The 27063-nt window shown below is 38.4% G+C and overlaps 1 long non-coding RNA gene and 1 other non-coding gene across 2 annotated transcripts; one reads left to right on the forward strand and one right to left on the reverse strand.

Annotated features, from left to right (window-relative positions):
* Positions 1-23444: 23444 nt before the first annotated feature.
* On the reverse strand, positions 23445-23516 carry Trnah-gug (transfer RNA histidin (anticodon GUG)). Its single transcript has one exon. It is a non-coding gene; the product is annotated as a tRNA-His (tRNA).
* A 202-nt stretch (positions 23517-23718) lies between these two features.
* Positions 23719-24222, forward strand: LOC106089470 (uncharacterized). The gene is made up of 2 exons (XR_001221615.1): positions 23719-23967; positions 24029-24222. It is a non-coding gene; the product is annotated as an uncharacterized LOC106089470 (long non-coding RNA).
* The last annotated feature ends 2841 nt before the right edge of the window (positions 24223-27063 follow it).

Below are 27063 nucleotides of genomic sequence, written 5' to 3' on the forward strand. Positions count from 1 at the left end.
TGGGTCGTATAAATATTATACGAAATCAGTGTCAAGTCAACTCCATAACCATAAAGTAATGAATTTAAATGTGCTTCCGAATCCACAACCTAAACCACTTAAAACTATTAAGCACTACAGTGGCTAAACCAAAAATTTATATTGAACAGTGAAATGTTGCTAACGCGACATTTTGTGATGGTTTTGAAAAATGTTGCCACACTTCATGAATTCTGCAGAATTAAAACAAGTCTAATCGTGCTAAGTTCGGCCGGGCCGAATCTTATATACTCTCCACCATGGATTGCATTTGTCGAGTTCTTTTCCCGGCATCCCTTCTACGGCAAAAAAGGATAAAAGAAAAGATTTGCTCTGCTATTAGAGCGATATCAAGATATGGTCCGGTTTGGACCACAATTAAAGTATATGCTGGAGACCTGTGTCAATGGCAGCCAATTCGAATACGAATTGCGCCCTTTGGGGGCTCAAAAATAGAGAGATCGTTTTATATGGGAGCTGTATCAGGCTATAGACCGATTCAGACCATAATAAACACGTATGTTGATGGTCATGACAGGATCCGTCTTACAAAATTTCATTCCAATCGGATAAGAATTGCGCACTCTAGAGGCTCAAGAAGTCAAGACCCCAGATCGGTTTATATGACAGCTATATCAGGTTATGAACCGATTTGAACCATACTTGGCACAATTGTTGGATGTTATAACAAAACACGTTGTGCAAAATTTCATTCCAATCGGATAAGAATTGCGCACTCTAGAGGCTCAAGAAGTCAAGACCCAAGATCGGTTTATATGGCAGCTATATCAAAACATGGATCGATATGGCCCATTTACAATACCAACTGACCTACACTAATAAGAAGTATTTTTGCAAAATTTCAAGCGACTAGCTTTACTCCTTCGGAAGTTAGCGTGCTTTCGATAGACAGTCGGACGGACGGACAGACCGACGGGCATGGCTAGATCGACAAAAAATGTCAAGACGATCAAGAGGGGTCTCAGATGAATATTTCGAGTAGTTACAAACAGAATGACGAAATTAGTATACCCCCATCCTATGGTAGAGGGTATAACAAGTAAAACAAGTGAAAGCTTTATCGGGTTATGGACCGATTGAGACCATATTTGGCACGTATGTTTAAGGTCATGGGGGAAGTACAAAATTTCACCCACATTGTGCCCTTTAGAGGCACAAGAAGTATAATCGGGATATCGGTTTAGATGGGAGATATATCAGTTTAAGAACCGATTTAGACCATGCTTAACACAATTGTTTAAAGTCATAATAAAATACTTCATGCAAAGTTTCAGAAAAATCGGATAAGAATTGCTCTGTCTAGAGGCTCAAGAAATCAAGATTCAGAATCGGTTTATATATCAGCTATATCAATTTATGAACCGATTTAGACCATTCTTGGCGCAGTCAAGCACGTCATGCGAATTGCGTCCTTTAGAGGCTCAAGAAGTCATGATCCGAGATCGGCTTATATGGCAGCTATATATGAAGTGTTTGTGCAAAATTGCAAGCGCCTAGCTATACTCCCACGAAAATTAGCGTGCAAAGACAGACAGACGGACGGAGGTGACTAAATTGACTATGAATGTCAAGGAGATCAAGAATATATATTCTTTGATGGGTCTAAGATCAATATTGCGATGTGTTACAAACGGAATGATGAAATTAGCATACCCCCATTCCAGTGCGGAGGGTATAAAAATATATGTTCGTACGAGGGTTGCCTTTTTTATTTCGGGATTAGACAACCCTTGTTGTTGTAGCCCCAATTGAATGTGGAGGTGTCGATCCTCGTCAAGCTATTTTGCCTCTCACTGAGACTCTCCATACCGCTGATTGTCCGTGACAGCTACAGCGTTTATGGGGGATCAGTTAGTCTATATGGGGGCTGTATCAGTTTATTTTCTCTGAGTGATTTTATTTTTTCGAATAGCTTAGATAGATAGACCGATTTAGATCATAATTTGTACAGAGGTTAAAAGTCATAACACAAGACCTTTTGCCAGATTTCAGCCAAATCGGGTGAATATTGCGGCTTCAAAGTGGTCAAGATGTCAAATCGGATATCTGTTAGAGATCATAGTTGGCACTAATGTAGGTAGTCTTAACAACAGTGCTTGTGACAAATTTCAACCAAATCCCAAGAAATTGAGGCCTCTAGGAGGTCAAAAAGTCAAAGCGTTGAATCAGTTTATCTGAAGGCTGCATCTAAATCTAAACCAATATAGCAATCCCCTGATCGTGACAAAACAAGATTAATGCTGAAGGTCAGTAAGAAGGATATCATTGTGGAACACACAGGACTAAGGACATGTCCTAGTCCTATGCCGATCTAGGATAGACGTGGCAAGAGACAACACGTATAGGGCATGTGGGGAAGACGACGTGACGTTGGAAAACTTCCATAATACCAATTGACTAGACTTTAACCGACTTAGGACCGACTTAATCTCGAAAAGGATTTTCGATACCTGAAACGACACTTGAGATCGTGTAGCACGGATGTAGGAAGTCTTAGCGTAAGCTTTTGTTACTAATTTCAACCAAATTGAAAGAAATTAAGGCCTCTAGGGGCTCAAAAAGTAAAAACACGCCATTTCGTTGTGATAACTTACCATTTTGGAGGCCGCCCTGGCGTAGAGGTTAGCATGTCCGTCTATGATGCCGAAAGCATGGGTTCAAATCCTGGCGTAAGCCTCAAAAAAAATGTTCAGAGGTGGTTATCTCCTTACAAATGTTGGCGACATTTGCAAGGTATTCAGCCATGTTAGAACTTCTCTAACAATTGGTGTCGCTAAGCTGCACGCCATTCAGCACGGCGTAAAAAAGGATGGGACCTCCTCATAGAACTAAAACTTGAATAGGACTACACACATAGTTATGAGAGAAGTATACCCTCTTTTTTTAATGAAATCTGTATAGCAAAATATGCATGTAGCAACCAAATGACAGTACTTCAGGTAAAAATCATTGCCATAACGGCTTCACAATTTTGCAAAGGAATCTTTTAAAGTCAAAACTTAGTATCAATGTGGACAGTACAACTATCCTAAGGGCTGCAGTATAAGATGGAATATATGCAATCTCGTCTACACCACATTGCTTGGACGGAAAAACGAAATTTCATTGAAAGTTTGTCTTTACAGATTTCTGATCTTCTGGCAACTTCCGTTATTTTGTATGCCCCTTCATTGAAATTGCCGTATCAGAATTTAATTTCAAAATGAATCCTTTGCGAGCACACACACTCGCACTTGATCTGCTGTGCAGGCTCAATGTGTCGTTAAATATCCTCAAGGATCCAATTGTACTCACAAATATTGTATTGCTTTACTTCACTCCACTGAAACACACACATACACACACACACAAGTACACATTTGGACTAACGAAAAGTCTTACTCACTCTCTACATAACTACACCTTAAAACTGCATGGTTAAGGTGCTATTACACGACTTGTGCTTTACATATGCGCTGTCACTTTCTGTATCCGCAAGACATCATCAAATAGGAATAGAGCGCACTCTACCCCGCGGAAAAGGTCAGGAGTAAAAACTGACCTTTTTTTTAACAAGGCGGGTCCAAAAATATAAGTAGGACTTACAGAAGCCCGCATTCAGAAGGAGGTTTTGAACGTGTAGGACACCAAGAAAAAAACAATAATGCTCTCTCAATATTATTTGAGAGAGACAACTTAATTTAAAATTTTTCACTCAAGACTGAAATCTCTGATTTTAGAATGAGAATTTTAATTAGACCCACCACCGAAGGATGAAGGTATATTCATTTTGTCATTCCGTATGCAACACATCGAAATATCCAGTTCCGACGTACCCAATTAAGTATATATATTCTTGATCGTCGTAAAAATCTGAGACGATCTAGCCATTTTCGTCCGTCTGTCTGTTGAAATCACGCTACAGTCTTCAAAAATATTGAGCTGAAACTTTGCACAGATTTTTTTTTGTCCATGAGCAGGTTAAGTTCGAAAATGGGCTATATTGGACTATATCTTGATATAGCCGCCATATAGACCGATCCGCCGATTTAGGATCTTTGGCCCATAAAAGCCACATTTATTATCTGATTTTGCTGAAATTTGGGACAGTGAGTTCTGTTGAACCGGTCGATATTCATCTTCAATTTAGCACAGATCTGTCCAAATTTGGATATAGCTGCCATATAGACCGATCTCTCGATTTAAGGTCTTAGGCCCATAAAAGCCACATTTATTATCCGATTTTGCTGAAATTTGGGACAGTGAGTTGTCTTAGGCCCCTCGACGTTTTTGTTCAATTTGGCTCAGATCGGTTCAGATTTGGATATAGCTACCATATAGACCGATCTCTCGGTTTTAGGTTTTGGGGTCATAAAAGGCGCATTTATTGTCCGATTTCGCTGAAATTTGGGACAGTGCGTTGTGTTAGACTCTTCGATACTTTTCCGCAACTTGGCCCAAATCGGTGCAGATTTGGATATAGCTGCCATGTAGACCGATCTCTCGATTTAAAGTCTTGGCCCCATTAAAGGCGCATTTTTAATCCGATTTCACAGAAATTTGGCACAGTGACTTATGTTAGGCTTTTCGACATCTGTATCATATATGGTTCAGATCGGTTTATTTTTAGAATATAGCTACTAAAAAGACCAATATTTTGTTATACACAATTGAACAATGGCTTGTACTTATTAGTATTTAGTCCAAATCGGAACATATTTCGATATAACTGCTAAGGTACATAAGGTATGCAATTTTCACCGGATTTAGATGGAAGGGGGTTTACATATATACCCGAGGTGGTGGGTATCCAAAATTCGGCCCGGCCGAACTTAACGCCTTTTTACTTGTTCATACTAATTTTTCGTACCTATCACACGATGTGTACAACTTTCAGAGTTGCCACATTCGAAAAACATATGAGACTACACATCGTGTAATAGCACCTTTAGTGACAAAGGTGGATGTGGGTAACGGTACGGTTCATATGTACATACATATGTATGTTTGGGTGCATGCATATGGCATTTGTGTGCGAATCTCATTCCAAGAATAATGACATCCTTGCTTTTGGCTTTCCTGTTCTCTGTGTCCTGTGCGTTCGATTGCAAACTTAAGACCCAACCGAATGCTAATTAAAATCAAATCCGTGGCATTAATTTCGGTTTACTGTTACTGATTAAAGTGCGACCGACTTCAAGCAAGCGAAGATGAGACGATGCTATGCCATGTCATTGTGTGCCTTACCGGGGGTTTTATGTACTTTGGATGTTATTGCTGTTGTTGTTGTGCTTTTAGGGTCCTCTGCGTTGTTGATGATGGCATTGTTGACCCAAAATAGTGTAAAATAAATGCCTTTAAATGCGAATGATGTCTGCATCCGTCAAATTTCAAAGGATTAAATTATCAAATGTCAAAGTCTCGGGGTATGCCTTTTCCAACACGGTTTGTTTGTTTGTTTGTTATTATTTCCTAATAACAAGAACAACAATAACATGATGAGCACGCAGCAATGCGTAAATATAATTCCCACCAAGGATTTCGCCTGACAACTGAGTAGATTTAAGTTTTGCGTGGGTGGTTAAATATTTCGCGATTGTCACCAAAAGCATATGAGATATTCCAGAGAATCAGGACTACATATTCACTTCCACTTTTATGCAGAGCGATTCTGGCTATTTAGAATCTACACCGAAAGAAAAATGTATACCGTATGGTACCAATGGTATTGATTGTATGGCAATAGTAAGTCAGTAATCAGTTGACACCACCATATATGGGTTGCCCAAAAAGTAATTGCGGATTTTTTAAAAGAAAGTAAATGCATTTTTAATGAAACTTAGAATGAACTTTAATCAAATAACTTTTTTTACACTTTTTTTCTAAAGCAAGCTAAAAGTAACAGCTGATAACTGACAGAAGAAAGAATGCAATTACAGAGTCACAAGCTGTGAAAAAATTTTTCAACGCCGACTATATAAAAAATCCGCAATTACTTTTTGGGCAACCCAATATTTACCGAACTAGTAGCAGGTACTGCTGATAGGGGTCGGTTTAAAAAAGTGGTCATTCTTCTTGCTTGCGAGAAAGAAGTTGCTACACCAAAAATTCACATGCCACTGATAGATTCACAAACCCTGGTTCGAGTCCCCCGGCCGACAATTTTTTTGTACCCACCACCACAGTATGGGGGTATACTAATCTGGTCATTCCGTTTGTAGCACCTCGAAATATTGATCTGCGACCCCATAAAGTATATACATTCTGGATCGTCTCAATATTCTGAGTCGATCTAGCCATGTTCGTCCGTATGTCGAAATCACTATAGCGGTCTAATGCGTACAGCTAGCTGCTTGAAATGTTGCACAGTTACTTAACATTGATGTGGGTCATTCGGGATTTCAAATGAGCCATATCGGTTCAGATTTGGATATACCTCCCATACAAACCGATATCCCGATTTCACTTCTTGAGCCCCTGGAAGCCGCAATTTTTTCCCGATTTGGGTAAAAATTGTCATGCGGTGTTTTTATACCCTCCACCATAAGATGGGGGGTATACTAATTTCGTCATTCTGATTGTAACTACTCGAAATATTCGTCAGAAACCCCATAAAGTATATATATTCTTGATCGTCGTGAAATTTTATGTCGATCTAGCCATGTCCGTCCGTCTGTCCGTCCGTCGGTCCGTCTGTCTGTCGAAAGCACGCTAACTTCCGAAGGAGTAAAGCTAGCCGCTTGACATTTTGCACAAATACTTCTTATTAGTGTAGGTCAGTTGATATTGTAAATGGGCCATATCGGTCCATGTTTTGATATAGCTGCCATATAAACCGATCTTGGGTCTTGACTTCTTGAGCCTCTAGAGTGCACAATTCTTATCCGATTGGGATGAAATTTTGCACGACGTGTTTTGTTATGATATCCAACAACTGTGCCAAGTATGGTTCAAATCGGATTATAACCCGATATAGCTGCCATATAAACCGATCTTGGGTCTTGACTTATTGAGCCTCTAGAGTGCACAATTCTTATCCGATTGGGATGAAATTTTGCACGACGTGTTTTGTTATGATATTCAACAACTGTGCCAAGTATGGTTCAAATCGGTTTATAACCTGATATAGCTGCCATATAAACCGATCTGGGGTCTTGACTGCTTGAGCCTCTAGAGGGCGCAATTCTTATCCGATTTGGCTGAAATTTCGCAAGACGTTTTTTATTGTTACTTTCAACAACTATGTCAAATAAAGTACAAGTCGGTTTATAACCTGATATAGCTGCCATATAAACCGATCTGGGATCTTGACGTCTTGAGCCTCTAGAGGTCGCAATTATTATCCGATTTACCTGAAATTTTGTACGACGGATTCTCTCATGACCATTAACATACGTGTTTATTATGGTCTGAATCGGTCTATAACCCAAAACAGCTCCCATATAAATCGATCACTCTATTATACTTCTTGAGCCCCCAAAGGGGCGCAATTCTTATTCGAATTGGCTGACATTTTACATAGGTCTCCAACATATAATTTAATTGTGGTCCAAACCGGACCATATCTTGATATCGCTCTAATAACAGAGCAAATCTTTTCTTATATCCTTTTTTTTGCCTAAGAAGAGATGCCGGGAAAAGAACTCGACAAATGCGATCCATGGTGGAGGGTATATAAGATTCGGCCCGGCCGAACGCTTTTACTTGTTTTACGATCATAACCTGGTATAGCTCCCGTATAACCCGATCTCCCGATTTGACTTCTTGAGCGTTTTACAATCCGCAATATTTGTTCCATTTGGCGGAAATATTGCATGTCATGTTGTGTTAAGACTTCCAATAACTGTGCCTAGTACGGTCCAAATCGCTCAATAACATTTTGCATTTAGTGTTCTGTTATGACTTCTAACAACTCTGCTTAGTGCGGTCCAAATAGGTCTATAGCCTGATATAGCCCCCATATAAACCGATCTCCCGATTTGACTTCTTGAGCCCTTACAAGGCGCAATTTTTCTTCCATTTGGCTGACATTTTGCATGTAGTGTTCTGTTATGACTTCCAACAACTCTGCTTAGTGCGGTCCAAATTGGTCTATAGCCTGATATAGCCCCGATATAAACCGATCTCCCGATTTAACTACTTAAGCCATTACAGGCCGCAATATTTGTCCGATTTGGCTGACATTTTGCACATGGTGTTCCGTTATAACTTCCAACAACTCTGCCAATAAATTGTCTAAATCAGTCTATAACCTGATATAGCTCCCATGTAAAGCGGTCTCTCGATCATCCTTATTCGGTTTCTAGAAGATTTAAATTTTGCTGGTTTAACAGAAGTTTGGTATGTAGAATAAAATTAAGCCCTTCAACTAAATTTATTTTGTATACATTTTTTGGAGAATCCATGGTGGTGGGTTCGACCCGGCCGAACTTAGCGCTCTTAGCACCCAAACGCTGATTCGTTCGCGCACTAACGCGACTTGTTCGCACACTAACGCGACTTGTTCGCACAATAAGGCGACTTGTTCACACCCTAACGCGGCTCGTTTCGACTTGTTCGCATCCTAACGCTGATTCGTTGGTACCACCTAACGCGACTTGTTCGCACCCTAACGCTGATTCGTTCGCACACTAAAGCGATTTGTTCGCACTTTTCACGACCCGTACGCGACTCGTTTCAACTTGTTCGCGAGGTTGTGCCTAAAATAGAAGAATCCTTCGATGCCAAAACGTACACACTGGCAGTATGCATTGACATCGAGGGGGCTTTTAACAATGTACGGTCCCCCGGTACTGGTCTAACAATGCTTAACCCGGTTCTTAGAGACTGGATAAACCATATGCTAAGGAACAGATGTATAAATAATTTGTGTCCCAAGGCATAAATATAAGGGAGAAAGTGGCACAGGGGGCATTTCATCGCCACTCCTATGGGTAACCACCATAAATGACCTATTACGGATGCTGACTGAGGAGGGGTTTGAACCCGTCTGCTACGCAGACGATGTTATAATACTTCTAAGGGGTAAGTATTTGAACGAGCTATGCAGAAAGGCCGAAAGGGTCCTACATATGGCATATGACTGGGCTAGACCCAGAGGTCTCATTGTTAACCCAGAGAAGACTGGCGGTGGTCCAAATACTGACAAGGTCAAATACTTAGGTGTGATCTTGGACAGGAAACTGAACTGGAAGTGTCATATTCAGGAGCGTACTGAGAAGGCTCACAGATGTTGGGCACTGTGTAGATGGGCCATAGGTTCGAAATGGGGCCTGAATGCTAGGATAGTCCACTGGCTCTCCAGGAGCGTGATTAGACCAATACTTACTTACGCCGCAGTCGTTTGGTGGATTGCTATGGAAAAAAAGTGCAACATAAGGACCATACAATAGGTTCGAAGAACATGAGCGATGAGGCGGAGCGATGAGGACCACGCCCACCAGGGTACTGGAGACTATCCGACCCATTGACATACAGATTAAGTGTGAGGCAGTCAATGCGGCTATGAGGCTTAAGGCGATGGGAGAATGGATTGAGGATGAGAGCAGCTCATACCATCGCGGTATAATAGAGGCGACGATAGGAAAACTGGAAGGAAGGGAAGAGATTTCCGATCGGATACCAGACTGCTATGGAGAAAATGTGCAACATAAAGACCATACAACAGGTTCAGAGAACATGTTTTCTTGGCATAGGCGGAGCGATGAGGACCACGCCCACCAGGGTACTGGAGACTATCCGACCCATTGACATACAGATTAAGTGTGAGGCAGCCACTTCGGCTATGAGGCTTAAGGCGATAGGAGAATGGATTGAGGGTGGGAGTAGCTCATACCATCGCGGTATAATCGAGGCGACGGTAGGAAACCTGGAAGGAAGGGATACCAGACGAGGCACTGCTGCCATCGGCACTGTATTGGATTGACGGAACCCTACTATTGCCATCTGGAAGATCATGTTACACGGATGGATCAAAGCTAGAGGACAGAATGGGCCTGGGGGATTACATTGAGAACTGGGCGTTTACAGGGACTGAGATCTGCCTGACCATGGGCGATCACGGAATGCGTGAAGTGGTGTGGTGCTAACGCGAGGACGTCGAGTGTTAACATCTTTACCTACAGTAAAATTGCCATAAGGGTAATAACAACCAGGACGGTAAGGTCACGAACAGTCTTGCAGGGTAAGAAGGAGATTAACGCCTTCTCTGAGGATGGGGAAAATCCGCATCGTTTGGGTGCCGGGCCATAACGGAGTATGGGGAAATTGAAAGGGCAGACGATATGGCGGTGAAGGCCAGAGGAATGCCGTCAATAAACTTGGTTAACCCGAAGTCTTTCGGGTCGACGCAGTCCGAGTTAAGGGAGTGGGCGATGAATGCGCATGCAACATTGTGAAACAGCTAAACCGTCGGTAGGACTGCGAAAATCCTATGGGGGGATCCAGATCGTGAGAAGACGAGGCTATTACTGATAGGAAGCAAGAAAGAGGTCAGTATAGCTATTGGTATCATAAGGGGACACATAGGACTACGAGCTCACTTTTGTAAAATCGGTGCGGCAAGTGATAGCATGTGTAGGGCATGCGGGGAAGATAATGAGAGATTGGAGCATTTCATTTGTCATTGCCAGTCTTTTGCGTCCAACAGATACCGGTACTTAGGTGGAGACACAATATCAGACAAGAACCATCTTAGGGGAGTGGTATTGAAAACAATTAAGGATTTTGTAAGTAGCACGAAATTCCTAACCTAAAATTTCCTTTTTAGAGGTTACTTTATAGTTTTTAGAGCACACAACAAGCCGATTACGGGCTTAGGTGTATGTCCATAGTGGCATGGGGCGGATCAATATCTGCACCCTCTTTTCAACCTGACCTAACCTAACCTAACCTTACGAAATTTCACATCTAATCACATATTTTCTGGTTTAAAATATCCTATAATGGCTCATATAAATGCATGTATATGTTTTATACATCCTCATATATGTATGTGTCCAAAAGGGTCATGTTAATTGGGTTATTGTTCTAAACCTGGCATTATACTTTAATTAAACTTTGGTGATCTCGGATAAACATCTTTCAGGATTGACATGCTTGTGTTATAGTTTGGTCGCCCCTAATTCTTATTTGCAGATTTTATGCCCAGTCGTATTAGGGGTTTAATTGTACTCATTTAAAAATCCCTCTTGTAAGTTAATGCATATGGTAAATTATATTATTAAGAGCTATATATAACAAGGAGGCATAAATCAATGTGGCAAACATGAAGCTAATATAAAATATGATTAAAAGTTCTTATACCATTGGTAAAATTAATGATTGCTGAGAAATGCTTTTGAGCCCATTTATAAATAATATTAAATTGTTAAACTGACCATCAAAGGATATATGAAAGATTTTAATGTGTGACATTACTTTGCATTGGAATATTGAAATAAGTCATTTAAATCAACAAATTATTATTTACCTGTAAACTATATATTACTCATATAAACTTTGTCGAGATTGCAAAATGCAAAGAGACTTTGTGACTATGTCTGAGATAAAATTGGGGGATTCATGTAAAATTTTGTAACAAATCCATACAAGTTACAAGTAAAGAATAAGAAAGTCAAACGACGGGATAGTTGTACCGTATCTTTCCCATAAGAAAACAAGTAAAAGCGTGCTAAGTTCGGCCGGGCCGAATCTTATATACCCTCCACCATGTATCGCATTTGACGAGTTCTTTCGCGGCATATCTTCTTAGGCAAAAACAAGATCCCAGATCGGTTTATATGGCAGCTATATCAGGTTATTAACCGATTTGAACCCTATTTGGCACAATTGTTGGAAATCATAACAAAACATGTTGTGTAAAATGCCATTCCAATCGGATTAGATTTACGCCCTCTATAGGCTCAAGAAGTCAAGGCCCAATATCGGTGTATGTGGCAGCTATATCAGGTTATTGACCGATTTGAACCATACTTGGCACAGTTGTTGGAAATCATAACAAAACACGTTGTGCAAAATTTCATTTCAATCGGATAAGAATTGCGCCCTCTAGAGGCTCAAGAAGTCAAGACCCAAGATCGGTTTATATGGCAGCTATAACAGGTTATGGACCGATTTGAACTATACTTGGCACAGTTGTTCGATATTATAACAAAACACGTTGCGCAAAATTTCATTCTAATCGGGTTAGAATTGCGCCCTCTAGAGGCTCAAGAAGTCAAGACCCAAGATCGGTTTATATGGCACCGATTTGAACCTTATTTGGCACTGTTGTTAGATATGAAAACAAGACACTTCGTGCAAAATTTTATTCTAATCGGATTAGAATTGCGCCCTCTAGAGGCTCAAGAAATCAAGACCCAAGATCGGTTTATATGGCAGCTATATCAGGTTATGGGCCGATTTGAACCTTATTTGGCACTGTTGTTGGAAATCATAACAAAACACGTCGTGCAAACTTTCATTTCAATCGGATAAGAATTGCGCCCTCTAGAGGCTCAAGAAGTCAAGACCCAAGATCGGTTTATATGGCAGCTATATCAGGTTATGGACCGATTTGAGCCATACTTGGCACAGTTTTTTGATAACATAACAGAACACGTTGTGCAAAATCTCTTTTCAATCGGATAAAAATTGCGCACTCTAGAGGCTCAAGAAATCAAGACCCAAGATCGGCTTATATGGCAGCTATATCAGGTTATGGACCGATTTGAACTATACTTGGCACAGTTGTTCGATATCATAACAAAACACGTTTTGCAAAATTTCAATCCAATCGGATAAGAATACAAGATCGGTTTATATGGCAGCTATATCAAAACATGGACCGATATGGCCCATTTACAATTATAACTGACCTACACTAATAAGAAGTATTTGTACAAAATTTCAAGCGCCTAGCTTTACTCCTTCGAAAGTTACAATAGCATGCTTTCGACAGACAGACGGACGGACATGGCTAAACTGACATAAAATGTCACTACGATCAAGAATATATATAACATATGTGGTCTCAGACGAATATTTCGAGTAGTTACAAACAGAATGACGAAATTGGTATACCCCCATCCTATGGTGGAGGGTATAATGAAGAATAAAATGGTATTGCCATCTGATTGCAACAATAGCGGTTAAACAATTCATTCTTTTTATACCCACCAACATAGGATGCGGGTATACTAATATAGTCATTCCGATTGTAACACTTCGAAATATTGGTCTAAGACCACATCAAGTATATACATTTTTGATCGTCCCGACGTTCTGAGTTGATCTAGCCATGTTCCTCCGCCCGTCTGTCGAAATCACGATAGCGGTCGAACGCGCAAGCTAGCCGCTTGAAATTTTGCACAGATACTTAGTATTGATGTAGGTCGTTGGGAATTGCAAAATTGGCCATATTGGTTTAGATTTAGATACAGCTCCCATATAAACCGATTTCCCGATTTGAATTCTTTAGCCCCTGGAAGCAGCAATTTTCATCCGATTTGGCTGAAATTTTGCATGTAGTGTTCTGTTATGACTTCCAACAACTGTAATTTCGACCTTCCGTTTGTAACAAATCGAAATATTGAACTGAGATAATATTTGACATATGTCGACTTAGCCATGTCCGTCCGTTTGTCGAAAGCCCGCAAACTTTCGATGTTGGAAAAATACTTCCTAATAATGTAGGCTGGTTGGGCCGCAAATGGGCCATATCGGTCCATGTTTTGATATGCATAGCTGTCACATAAAGCGATGTTCGATGCTGACTTCTTGAGCCTTTTGATGTCGCATAAGATGTTTTGTTAATACTTTCCACATAGGTGCCATATATGGATTGAATTAGTCCATAACCTGATATAGCTGCTGGTTAAACAGATCTCCCGATTTTAATTTTTGATGCAAGGAAATTTTTGAACTCTATAAGGCAATTGTTATACGATTTGGCTGAAATTTTGCCCATTTACTTCTGAGGTCTGAATCGTCCCAAGATATATATCCAATAGCTTAGCAATTCTTATACCGGACAAAGAACTTGACAAACGCGATCCATGGTAGATGATACATAAGATTCTGCCCGGCCGAACTTATGACTCTTTTACATGTTATCTCTCATTATACCCACCACTGTAGGATAGGGGGTACACTATTTAGTCATTCCGTTTGCAACACATCGAAATATCAATTTCCGGCCCTACAAAGTATATATATTTCTGATCGTCGTAAAATTCTAAGACGATTTAACGATGTCCGTGTGTCTGTCCGTTTGTCCGTCCGTCCGCCAGTTGGAATCACTCTACAGCCTTCAAAAATTGACATATTAAGCTGACATTTGGATACGTCTTTTTGCTGGTTATATTCATGAATTGGCCAAATCGGACCATATTTGGAAATAGCTGCTATATAGACCGATCTGCCTATTAAGGTTCTAATGCCCATAAATGCTTTATTTATTATCTGATTTCGCTAAAATTTGACCCAAATATGGTTCAGATCGGACTATATTTAAATATAGCTGTCATATAGACCGATCTTCTAATAAAGGGTCTGAAGCCCTAATAGCTTTATTTTTTATCCCATTTCGGTGAAATTTTAAACAGTGTGTTATTCAAAGTCTCCCGACAACTGACCTAAATATGGTTCAGATCGGACTGTCATATAAACCGATCTTCCGATAAAGGGTCTGAAGCCCATAAAAGCTTTATTTATTACCCGATTTCGCTGAAATTTTAAACAGTGGCCTATTTTAAGCCTCCTGACGTCTAACCTAAATATGGATAACATCGGACTATATTTAGATACAGCTGCCGTAAAGACCGGTCTCCCAATAACGGATCTGAAGCCTCCAGACATCCGCCTCAAATATGTTTCAGATCGAACTATATTTTAATATAGCTGTCATATAGACCGATCTGCCGATGAGGGGTCTGAAGCCCATAAAAGCTTTATTTTTTAACCGATTTCGATGAAATTTGAATCAGTGAGTTGTTTTAAGCCACCCGCCGGCTGACCCAAACGCAGTAAACATCGGAATGTATTTGGATATAACTGTCATATAGACCGATGATCGGTATGATTAAGGGTCTGAAGCTCATAAAAGCTTTATTTATTACCTAATTTTGTCGGAATTTGAAATAGTGAATTGTTTTAAGCCTCCCGACAGTGACTTATGTTAGGCTTTTCGACATTCGTGCCCTTTATGGTTCAGATCGGCTTATATTTAGATTTAGCTGTCAAAAAGACCAATATTTTGTTCTACAATATTTAACAGTGACCACTATTTATTAGACCATTCAATGTTCGTGCCGAATTTGGGTGCTTAAGTTATCCAATTTCACCGGATTGCGACGAAATGGGGTTTACATGTATAACCGAGGTGGTGGGAATCCAAAGTTCGGGCCTTGGTTTTCTTTCAATACGCACGAAATTATTATAATCTTCAGAATCAGAGGAAGATAAGCACAACATAGGGGTTAAATCCATTTTGTATATTTCCACGAATGTGCTGATAAAGGGTGATTTTTTTGAGGTTAGGATTTTCATGCATTAGTATTTGACAGATCACGTGGGATTTCAGACATGGTGTCAAAGAGAAAGATTCTCAGTATGCTTTGACATTTCATCATGAATAGACTTACTAACGAGCAACGCTTGCAAATCATTGAATTTTATTACCAAAATCAGTGTTCGGTTCGAAATGTGTTCAAATTTTGACAAATTTTGTTCAGCGATGAGGCTCATTTCTGGTTGAATGGCTACGTAAATAAGCAAAATTGCCGCATTTGGAGTGAAGAGCAACCAGAAGCCGTTCAAGAACTGCCCATGCATCCCGAAAAATGCACTGTTTGGTGTGGTTTGTACGCTGGTGGAATCATTGGACCGTATTTTTTCAAAGATGCTGTTGGACGCAACGTTACGGTGAATGAACACATTTCGAACCGAACACTGATTTTGGTAATAAAATTCAATGATTTGCAAGCGTTGCTCGTTAGTAAGTCTATTCATGATGAAATGTCAAAGCATACTGAGCATCTTTCTCTTTGACACCATGTCTGAAATCCCACGTGATCTGTCAAATACTAATGCATGAAAATTGTAACCTCAAAAAAATCACCCTTTATATCCATTCAATACGAAAATTTCACACGATACGTTACCTACATATTTATCGTACAACTACAAACAAATTAATTAGCATTCGATGGTTCGTGACATGGCTTAATATCAAACAAACTTAAAACAGTATAGACATTTATAAACCTAATCAGGTTTGTGTCTTTACTATACTATGTTATCAATACATAATTAGTGTTGCCACTGATAAATAAGTGCAAGCCCAAAGATAGCGAACACAAAGTACTCTGGCAACATTACTTGCAGGCACATTCTTATTAGATTTAATTGATATTTTGCACGAAGACTTCTGTCATGACTTCCAAAATCAACGGCAAGAATGGTAGGAATTGGTGTAAACTCGCATATAGCTTCCATGTAAACTGATACCCTAACACAATTTAATCATATTGAAATATTGAGTTTCAGGGAAATCGGAACAAAAACAGATACACTCTGCCCCACTCCACTTAGAATTTAACTTGGTTATGGTATGCATAGCTATTGGGTTGCCCAAAAAGTAATTGCGGATTTTTCATATAGTCGGCGTTGACAAATTTTTTCACAGCTAGTGACTCTTGAATTTCATTTTTTCTTCTGTCAGTTATCAGCTGTTACTTTTAGCTTGCTTTAGAAAAAAAGTGTAAAAAAGTATATTTGATTAAAGTTCATTCTAAGTTTTATTAAAAATGCATTTACTTTCTTTTAAAAAATCCGCAATTACTTTTTGGGCAACCCAATATATTAAAGAATTGCGTGACTGACTAATTGCTGACTGACTGACGCCCAGCCCAAACGGCTAAAGCTAGAATCAAGAAATTTTGCACGAATGTTAAACTCCGTTTACACTGCTCATTAAATCCGGATTCAAGGCTCTCGTAAGCTGATTTGCCATTAAACGTGTAAACGTAGTTTTTGTCTTAGGTCATAGACACGGAATAAGGCCGGATTTGGTAATATTCGTATGTTTAGGTACGAAATGGTACATATTTGCCCAGCGCGAACGGAAAGGGCTAGAATTATGTTCCTAGGCTCAAACTAAAGAACGTCTCGAAAAAAATAAAGGTTGATAAAAAATAATGAAAACTCGTACCGGAAGTAGGAGCAATAGTACGTTTAGTACCGCAATTGGTATTATTCGACACTTTCCTTGTAAGTTGAACTAGAGCTCTGAATTTTCGAACTTAGGCACACTATGGCAACCTTAATTAGGTGACTATAAGTTTTTGGAAATTTTCTACATTTAGGTACTAAAAAGGTACCAAAAGTTACGAAATGGGTAAACTTTGCAGAGGGCGGATGGATAGAGGTAGAAATTTTAAATTTGACTTAAAACACATCTGGTGCAAAATGAGGGTGAAAAGAACAAATGGAAAAATTGTACTGGTAACGGGAGAAAACGTACGTTTAGTACCACAAGTGGTACCATTTGGTACTTTCTTTACAGATGGAGCTAGAGGTCTGAAGTTTGGCATGCAGGTACAACTAAGAGATATAAACAGGGTGAGTAAATGATGTATTCAAAATTTGTACATTTTGGTACCGAATTTGGTGCCATTTGGTAATTTCTTTACAGATGGAGCTAGAGGTCTAAAATTTGGCTTGCTGGTGAAACTTTGAAATATATAAAGGGTAACTATGAGCTTTTTGTAATTCGTACATTTTTGTACCAAAATTGGTACAGTTGGTACTTCCTGTACACATGGAGCTAAAGGTCTAAAATTTGGCATGTAGGTAAAACTTAAAAATATATGAAGGGGCAAACAAATGATTTTTTTCGCAATTCCAACATTTGCAATTCCAAAATTGGTACTATTTGGTATTTTCTTTATAGATGGAGCTACAGGTCCGAAATTTGGCATGTAGGTACAACTAAGAAATAAATGATGGATGACTAAATGATCTATTTAAAATACGTATATTATGGTATCAAAATGGGTACCATTTTGTACTTTCTGTTCAGATGGAGATTAAGATTTGATATTTTGCATAGAGGTACAATTAAGAAATATATGATGGATGACTTAATGTTCTATTAAAACTTCGTACATTTTAGTACCACATGGTACTTTCTGTTCGGATTGAGCTAAAGGTCTGAAATTTGGTATATAGGTACAGCTAAGAAATATATGATGGGTGGCTAAATGTGCTATTCACCATTAGCACATTTTGGTACCAAAATTGATACCATTTGGTACTTTCTTCATAGATGAAGCTAGAGGTCTCAAATTTAGCATGTAGGTACAACTAAGAAGTATATGATTGGTGACTAAATGATCTATTGAAAATTCAAACATTTTGGTACTAAAATTGATACATTTAGTACTTTCTTTACAGCAAGAGCTAGAGGTCTGAAATTTGGCATGCAGGTACAACCTGCAAAAATATGATGAGTGACTTAATAATCTATTCACAATTCGTACATTTTTGGTACCATTTGCCACTTTTTTTACAGATGGCGCTAGAAGTCTGAAATTTGGCATGTAGGTACAAGAAGGAAAGGGGTGATAAAATGATCCTTTCAAAATTCCTGGTACCAAAAAGTGCAAAATAGTACGAAATAGCTTATCTATGCCTACAGCGAACGGAGGCTGCTAAAGGTTGTGCAATCTGATAAACATTTTCGTATCATGACAAAATGTATTGTAGAAGAAAACAAAAGCTGAAATTTTTCACAGATTATTTTTGCCCATAAGCAGGTTAAGTTCGAAAATGGTCTATATCGGACTATATCTTGATATAGCCCCCATATAGACCGATCCGCCGATTTACGGTCTTAGGCCCATTAAAGCCACATTTATTATCCGCTTTTGCTGAAATTTGGGACAGTGAGTTGTGCTAGGCCCTTCGACATCCTTCTACAATTTGGCCCAGGTCGGACCAGATTTGGATATAGCTGCCATATAGACGGATCGCTTGATTTAAGGCCTTGGGCCCATAAAAGGCGCATTTATTCTCCGATGTCGCCGAAATTTGGGACGGTGAGTTAAGTTAAGCCCCTCGACATATTTCTGCAACATGGGACACATCAGTCCAGATTTGGATATAGCTGCCGATGTCGCTGAAATTTGGGACAGTAAGTTGTATTACGACCTTCTACATTCTTCTTCAATTTGGCTCAGATCGCTCCAGATTTAGATATAGCTGCCATATAGACCGATCTCTCGATTTAATGTCTTGGCCCATAAAAGGCGCATTTATAATCCGATTTCACTGAAATTTGACACATTGACTTATATTAGACTTTTCGACATCCGTGTCGTATATGGTTCAGATCGGTTTATTTTTAGATAAATCTGCTAAAAAGATCAAGAGCCCATAAACCGCATCAACTGTGACATTTTCTGGATGCATTGGTTGCTCTTGGGATTCTTCTGTCTGATCTTCACTCCAAAATCGACAATTCTGTGTTATCACAACAGACAGACGGGTAGAATTTTATGACAATCAATGTACCCGCTACATGGCCTAAACTCGCTTAGGATGAGCCTAACATTCCTATATTTCATATTTCTTTTTAAATAGGTACCAGTTCAAATATCAATTCAACTTTTTCATCATCCATATTGCAATGAGTTCTTTAAACCATGTTGATTTAAACAAGTTCTGACAGCAAATAACTGCAACTACCAGTTGACAATAACCAATAACCAATCGATATTGAATAGATGTTACCAACAAAAAATAATTTTTATTTTAAATGACCCAACACCAATGCCAAATGCACAAAATTTGCACGTAAGCCGCCTTCATTCACAGCATTAGCCCAACAAAATAATTTATTCAATAGCAATTGAGTGGACGTAATAAGTAAATCGATTGATGTTAAATTAAGTATGAACTAATCCTATGGAAATCCTATTGATTTCGCACTAATATTGAGCATAAACTATATGATAGAACTACCCTGGACTAGGAGTTCAAATGGACAGCCATGCATGCAGGCATAGAGATAAAGCATTTCTAATAAAATTAATTTACACACATTTTGTATAGCAAAACTGCAACCAATTTTGCTAATGTGTTTTGGATTTAAATGGGTGAAAAAAAATTAGAAGTTGCTTATACATATATATATATAGGTATTATACAAAATTTAATACTAAATTACAGAAAATAAATACCTCGACGGAAATCAATAATATATAGGGTTGCCCAAGAAGTAATTGCGGATTTTTTAAAAGAAAGTAAATGCATTTTTAATAAAACTTAGAATGAACTTTAATCAAATATACTTTTTTTACACTTTTTTTCTAAAGCAAGCTAAAAGTAACAGCTGATAACTGACAGAAGAAAGAATGCAATTACAGAGTCACAAGCTGTGAAAAAATTTGTCAACGCCGACTATATGAAAAATCCGCAATTACTTTTTGGGCAATCCAATAAATTGGTAACACACAATCAATGGCATTTTGTAGGAATTTACATGTGCGTATGCTTATAAAGGGTGATTTTTTTGAGGTTAGGATTTTCATGCATTAGTATTTGACAGATCACGTGGGATTTCAGACATGGTGTCAAAGAGAAAGATGCTCAGTATGCTTTGACATTTCATCATGAATAGACTTACTAACGAGCAACGCTTGCAAATCATTGAATTTTATTACCAAAATCAGTGTTCGGTTCAAAATGTGTTCAAATTTTGACAAATTTTGTTCAGCGATGAGGCTCATTTCTGGTTGAATGGCTACGTAAATAAGCAAAATTGCCGCATTTGGAGTGAAGAGCAACCAGAAGCCGTTCAAGAACTGCCCATGCATCCCGAAAAATGCACTGTTTGGTGTGGTTTGTACGCTGGTGGAATCATTGGACCGTATTTTTTCAAAGATGCTGTTGGACGCAACGTTACGGTGAATGAACACATTTCGAACCGAACACTGATTTTGGTAATAAAATTCAATGATTTGCAAGCGTTGCTCGTTAGTAAGTCTATTCATGATGAAATGTCAAAGCATACTGAGCATCTTTCTCTTTGACACCATGTCTGAAATCCCACGTGATCTGTCAAATACTAATGCATGAAAATCCTAACCTCAAAAAAATCACCCTTTACATGTGGACAGAAAAATATCTAACAGAATTTTAACCGGTAAGGAAAGGCAAAAGTCGGGCGGAGTCGATTATATAATACCCTACACCACGTGTACGTAATACTTTAATATATAGCACTTATATCCAAATCTAGTCAGGCTTGAATTTTGCACACCTATAGAAATATCGAGTAAAACCTTGTACGATTTTCTTATGATGATACGAAAATTGTGGCTTCTAAGTTTTTATACCCTCCAACATAGGATCGGGGGTATACTAAGTTCGTCATTTCTCTTGTAACACCTCGAAATATGTGTCAAAGACCCCATAAAGTGTATATATTCTTGATCGTCATGACAAACATAGCACAGTCATTGGAAGTCATAAAAAAACAACTCATGCAAACTTTCAGCGAAATTGGATGAGAATTGAGCCCTCGAGTTGCTCAAGAAATCAAGACCCCAGAACGGCTTATATGGCAGCTATATCAGGTTATGAACTGATTTTGACAATACTTAGCACAGTTATTGGAAGTTATACCAAAACTCCACGTGCAAAATTTCAGTCAAATCGCACGAGAATTTCGCCCTCTAGAGACTCAAGAAGTCAAGACCTAAGATCGTTTTATATGGCAGTTATATCAAAACATGGACCGATTTGGCCCATTTACAATCCCAACGGACCTACACTAATAAAAAGTATTTGTGCAAAATTTCAAGCGCCTAGCTTTACTCCTTCCAATGTTAGCGTGCTTTCGACAGACAGACGTTGCTAGGTCGACTTAAAATGTCATGACGATCAAGAATATATATACTTTATGAGGACTTAGAGGCATATTTCGAGGTGTTACAATCATAATGACGAAATTAGTATACCCCCATCCTATGGTGGAGGGGCTAATAAGGTGGAGATACCAAATATTAACTGCCGGGTTAGATGTTTATTTAAAACACTAACACTCATATATAAATTACTGTCCAAATAAAGCTTTTATGGGCTTCAGACCCTTAATAGGCAGATCGGTCTATATGGCAGCTATATCTAAATATAGTCCGATCTTAACCATATTTGGGTCAGATTGTAGGAGGCTTAAAATAACTCTCTGAATAAAATTTGAGCGAAATCGGGTAATAAATAAAGCTTTTGTGGGTTTCAGACCCTTAATCGGCAGATCGATTATATGACTACAATATCTAAATATAGTCAAATCTGAACCATATTCAGGTCGGATGTCGGGAGGCTTAGAACAACTCACTATTTCAAATTTCAGCTAAATCGGGTAATAAATGCAGCTTTAATGGACTTCAGACCCTTAACCTGCAGATCGGTTAATGTCAGCTATATCTAAGTTTAGTCCGATCTCAACTATAATTGAGTTGGATGTCAGGAGGCTTAAAACAACTCACTTTTTCCAATTTTAGCGATATCGGATAATGAATGCAGCTTTAATGGGCTTCAGACCCTTAAATGTCAGTTATATCTAAAAAAAGTTCAATCTGAACCATATTCAGGTCGGATGTCGGGAGGCTTAAAACAACTCACGGTTTCAAATTTCAGCGAAATCGGGTAATAAGTGCAGCTTTTATAGGCTTCAGACATTTAATCAGCACATCGGTCTATATGACAGCTATATCTAAATATAGTCTAAATATATTTCAGCGAAATCGGGTTATAAATAAAACTGTTATGGGCTTCAAACCCTTTATCGGCAGATCGGTCTAATGTTCAAGAACTTTACCCTAGTGCAGCAAAAAGACGTATCTGTGCCAAATTTCAGCTCAATATCTCAATTTTTGAAGGCTGCAGAGTGGTTACAAAAGACGGACAGACAGACACACGGACATTGTTAAATCGCTCACTTAAATGCTCACTTCATACCTATTTTTCTGTCCACATGTGTACATTATAGGGTCAGATATAGATATTTTGAAGGGTTGCAAACGAAATCACAACATTTATATACCGTCCATATTATGATCATGTGTAAATAATTGCCAATAGTAGGATAAATTCCCACTCTACACCATCTGTGAAAATTGCAAGCAAATCGGTTGAACCATTTCCCAATCTATAGGGAACAAACAAACACACACAAAATTAGTAATAATTTATATTACCGTCTTTTAGCTTTTCGTTAGATTGCAATCCAAAATACATGTTTTTTGCTGCCCTGCTATTGGCAGCACTGCCACATGCCAATTATTTTTTTTTTTTTTGCTAGTGTATTTATTCAAAGTTTACTATTAAAATAAAATATAAAAAAAATAAACCTCTCCGTGACAATGTTTTTGTAACATTGCCGTGACCAGGATTCGAACCTGGGTTACTACGGCCACAACGTAGGGTCCTAACCACTAGACGATCACGGCTATCGAGGCCATGTGTGAATGGCTGGCTAAAACGCAACACGAATATGACTCATCAACAACTACTACCACCAACCAGCAAATAAACACACCACACAAATCCACGCTGTGTTTATTTTTAGCTTGGGTGAATGGTTTGTATTTTTTTCTTTTGTCGTTTTCTTCAATGTTTTCGTTTTCAGTGGAACTTCAAGCGTTTGTTCGTTCACAGCAATTCAAAGTGAAAGGCCGCATGTCATGAACTATCAGCTGGTATGCTTGTTGGTGGTGGGTTATTGTTGTTGCTGTTGTTGGTAAGCAGGCATCGTAAAACAATAAACACAAAACAAAAAGAACAACAACAACGAAACTGAATGAGTTCGGAATGTCAGACAGGGTGTGTGAATTAAATATCAGAAAATGTTGATGTTTTTTGGCAAAGCAAACAAACAAATCAAAATTATCTGCAAATGTTGTAAGTATGTGCATAAATTGTTGATAGGTATTGCTTGAATTAATAATCACTGCTATTTTAGTTTTAAATTGAGCTAAAGCAAATGCCATAAACCAGTTGAAGATTTAGGATTACGCTCACCTTTTGCAATGAATGGATGCCAAATTGGGTGCGTTCGAGTATTATTGTACTTTTAAATTAGAAAACCCATAGCGAAAGATAATTTCAATTAGATAATAAAAATTACGAAACCAAGGGACTCTAGAGGAATGGAAATTGAAAGAATGAATTCTTTAGAATTTACGTTTACTATTACAGGTACAAAAAAGCTTATCACAGCTGACAATAATATACATAAATTGGAATTTAATAGAAATGATTAATGTTTGTAAAAATATAAATAGGCAGTAACAAATCGTAACAAATTGTTAAACATGTACTTCAGTTGGTACTATTTGGTACTTTCTTTACAAAATAAGTTAGAGCACTAACATTTCAGATAGAGCTAGAAGAATGAATTTTGTCGTAAGTGAAAAATAAGAAGGACATCAAAAGAGCATACCAAAAGTTGAAGAAAACGTACATTTTGTGCTAGATTTGGTACCTTCCTTATGAATTAAGCTAGTGGTGTGAAATTTAATAGAAGTACAATAGAATAGCATAAAGTAAAAAATTAAAAATAAGCATTAGGTAACTAAAAAGAGCAAACTATTACAAAATATATATGTATGTATATGCATTTTGTCTTAAAATGTCTGACAGAGTGAAGCTTTTTCCTATTGTCCTTATTACAATTTTCAAAAAAGACCTATCTCGGAGATAGTTGCGAAGATTTTAGTGAAAATTTGTTTGCACCCTTAGGGAAGGGTGCGAAGATTTTAGAAAATTTTTGTTTGCACCCTTAGGGTTGGTACTATATTCCGCAAATCGAAGAAGAATGTCGAAGGGCCTAACACAACTCACTGTCCCAAATTTCAGCAAAATCGGATAACAAATGTGGCTTCCACGGGCCTGAGACCCTAAATCATCGGATCGGTCTATATGGGGGCTATATCAAGATATAGTCCGATATAGCCCATCTTTGAACTTAACCTGGTTATGGACCAAAAAAAGAATCTGTGCAAAGTTTCAGCTCAATTTCTCTATTTTTAAAGACTGTAGCGTGATTTCAACAGACAGACGGACGGACATGGCTAGATCGTCTTAGATTTTTACGCTGATCAAGAATATATATACTTTATGGGGTCGGAAATGGATATTTCGATGTATTGCAAATGGAATGACAGAATGAATATACCCCTTCTTTCGGTGGTGGGTATAATAACAAAATTGTACTCAGCTGTTCGCAAGGCTTCATCTTATTAGTGCATCCTGCACATTACTTCGAACCCTGCGGGATTATGTCATGTACGTAGAAATATGGACACCATTAGCGTTGCGGATATTAATCCGCCCCATGCCACTATGGACATGCCTCAAAGCCACTAATCGGTTTGTTGTGCGCTCTAAATACAAAAAAAGTAACTTCGTAAAAGAAAATTGGGAATTCCGTTCTACTTTCAAACTCCTTAATTGTTTTCCATTCCACTCCCCTAAATTGGTTCATGTCTGTTATTGCGTCCCCACCTAAGTGGCGGTATCTGATAGCCGGGCAATGACATAGGAAATGCTCCAACGTCTCATCATCTTCCCCGCATGCCCTGAATAGCAATAAAATTAGCAAATTTTGTCAAAAAGAATGAAACTTTCAAAATTCTGGGAAGGAAGCTACATTTGTATGAAAATCAAATTTCTAGAAAAATTTTTAAATAAAAATCAAATTTAAATTTAGAACTTGTTCATACTAAAGCCTAGTACTGACTTCATTTCCAGCAAAAATGCCTATTAAATTATAGCGAATTCCGACGGATTCCATTCTTTGCCAGAACACAAACAACAACACTCAACAAAGACAACGTCACAGAAACAGAGTTGATTGGTGCCCATTTCGTGAGCATTTAATTACATTGGCAATAAATTGAAGCGAAATTTGTATTGGCGCAGCGACATGTCGCTAATATTCTGTTTATGGAACTCAGAACCTTACTTTACTTTACATTAATTGGCTGTGACAGAACATTTGTTCCACTAGCCGAACGAAGAATAGCGTTCCAAGCGCCTTGATCTTCTGCGCTCATTCTAAAACCTCTGACATCAAGTTTCGAGGTGTCTCCCACCACTTGATCTTTTCATCGGGCTTTTGGTCTTCCCGGTTTGCGTGTACCACTGTGTTTGCCTCTCTTTCTTTGCTGGAGCTTCTTCAGCCATTCTAACATCATGACCTAGCCGTTGTATTTTGATGCGTGTAACTATGCTATCGTCGCCATACAGCTCGTGGTTCATACGTCGCCTATATTCTCCATTATTGCAAACTGGTCCATATATTTTAGGAAGAATCTTTCTCTCGAATACTCCAAGCACTACCTCATCTGCTTTCACAGTTACCCATGCTTCAGAACCATATAACAGCACGGGTAGTATCAGTGTCGCGTATAGTGTAATCTTCGTCTGTCGAGAGGTGGCCTTATTTTTAAACTGCTTACTTAGTCCAAAGGAGCATCTGTTTGCCAGTATTTTATGGAACTCAGTACCACTTCTACATAATGTGTTCGCATTTTCTTCGTAGCCATTTTTTTTAATGAGTTTTGACAGTTTTTCGGCCGATTAGTCGAAGTCAGTACAAGGCTTAATATTTAAAATTAAGCTGAGTATTCTGTTCGGTTTTTCAGGCGGAATGCTGTCAAACTCCATATAAAATCCCATTTACACTTCTCATTAAATTCGGATTTAAGGCTCTCGTCAGCTGATTTTATAAATGGAAAACAAATGATCGATCCATTAAATCCAGATTTAAAGAGCAGTGTAAATGGGGTTTAAAAAAAAAAACGTTGGCAAACAATAGGCGGAAAAGTAGTACTCTGCTTATAATGAGGAAAATGGCAAAAACCTATTAAAGTGGCAACACCGAAACTATTGCCGGCATCATTTTTGTTTGTTTTATTGGTTCGTTTTTCTTTATTCATTTGAGAAAAAGAGAAAACAATAAGTGCAGATAAAGAAATTTTGATATGGAAACAA

The sequence above is a fragment of the Stomoxys calcitrans genome, chromosome 3 (assembly GCF_963082655.1).
Source record: "Stomoxys calcitrans chromosome 3, idStoCalc2.1, whole genome shotgun sequence".
Taxonomy (NCBI): Eukaryota; Metazoa; Arthropoda; class Insecta; order Diptera; family Muscidae; genus Stomoxys; species Stomoxys calcitrans.